Genomic DNA, 1,891 nt, shown 5'->3' on the forward strand with positions numbered 1-1,891 from the left:
AGAAGAAACCTCTAATGTCTGGATTGAAATTGATGATATGCAAATTAAAAAAAGACAATGGCCAAGAGATGCTAAAAACATTTACATGCTCTTCTTGAAGAAGATTGATAAATAATAAATAATATAAATAGATAACATAATTTTATAACTATATCTGTCAAGAGAGTCATACATTAAGAAATACGACGGGGGTGGTGGTGGGACTTCTTTTATTTTTTATTATAAATAAATATATAAAATGTAAATAATTTATACACACACATGTCATATATGCACACATACACATATATATTTGTAAAAAAATATGTGATATCCTAACAAAATTACTTTAAAAAAAAAAAAGTAAAAAAAAGGCGCCAAGTACACGCATCTTATACTGTGTGAAAATCAATAAAACACGAAAAAATACTTTAAAAACATGAAGTATAATTTATATATTTTTTTTTAAACATGAACATTTATATTAAATTGAAAATGGTAAATAAAAAAAGTAAAATAATTAAAATGGTAAATTTATCAGAATTAAATATAAATAATTAAAATATTTGAAATATTAAGAAATATTAAGAAACATTAAAAACAGTAAATTAAAAAGTAACATTAAAAATCAGTAAGTAACATTAAGATACAGTAAATAACATTAAGAAACAGTAAGTAACATAAAAAACATTAAGTAATGTCTAGGTATAGCTTCTGGAATGGAGCCGTGTCTTGAATCAGCGATATGCCGACGTTTCGCAAACGTCGCAGTTGCATCATCAGGGCTGAGAACTCTGATACTGAGCTCCCTTGGTTAAAGGTAGTCCTTATATGCCCTTAGGTGACCTTAGATGACCTTAGGTCACCAGGTCTACCGAAAACCAACACACACGGACCGATATAAAATTATGTTATCTATTTATATTATTTATTATTTATCAATCTTCTTCAAGAAGAGCATGTAAATGTTTTTAGCATCTCTTGGCCATTGTCTTTTTTTAATTTGCATATCATCAATTTCAATCCAGACATTAGAGGTTTCTTCTCTACATACACTTATATAATGACCATTATCTATGCTTGATCCAGTGAAATATGGCATTCATGACCTTATAAAACTGGCCAGTTACTAATACTTTAGTTGTTGGAACAGCACATAAATTAATTGTATGTGTTTTCACCAATTTACCATTCTATAATGGAAAAATACGTATGACAATTATTTTAGGAGTCAATATTAATTTACTTTTAAACAAGATATCATTCTTTGCATAATATTCACATGATTCATTGTACAGTTTAAACGAAGTTTAAGATGTGAAAAGATAACATTTATCAAATCTTGAAGCTTGTAACTTTTCTTCTTAAAATTATTAATAGGAATAGAAATAATTATGTTATTATTTGTAATACATTTTGTATTATTACAAGATCTGCACCAACTTATAGTATTTACTTTATACTCCAATAAATTTCTTATATAATCATATTTTGCATAAAAAGCTATAAGAAATTCACATGCATCTCGTTTTTCATTATTGGAAAAATACTCTCCTAAATATTGCCGTATCGCGTATGTATTCAGTTTATTAAATCCATTTTCATATTGACGCGCTAATTTACTTAAAACATTTGGTTTTTCAGAAATAAATAATTGATGTCTAACATCATCTAAATTTAATAAACATTGCAGTACTGAATTTGCATAACATGAAACCTTATCTACATTTTGAAAACCATTTATGACCCACGTTGTTTGTCGAATTCTTCCATCTAGTTTTATATAATGCATTGTTATATATTAGAGTATACTATAAATAAAACATTTCTTTATAACAATTGTACTAGTAATGATTTGCCTTTGTTCTTCAGTGTTTCGTGTGTGTGTGTGTGTGTGTGTGTGTGTGTGTGT

This window comes from Odontomachus brunneus, unplaced genomic scaffold, assembly GCF_010583005.1.
Source record: "Odontomachus brunneus isolate Ranch 3 - 2012 unplaced genomic scaffold, Obru_v1 Obru_scaffold_001, whole genome shotgun sequence".
Classification (NCBI taxonomy): Eukaryota; Metazoa; Arthropoda; class Insecta; order Hymenoptera; family Formicidae; genus Odontomachus; species Odontomachus brunneus.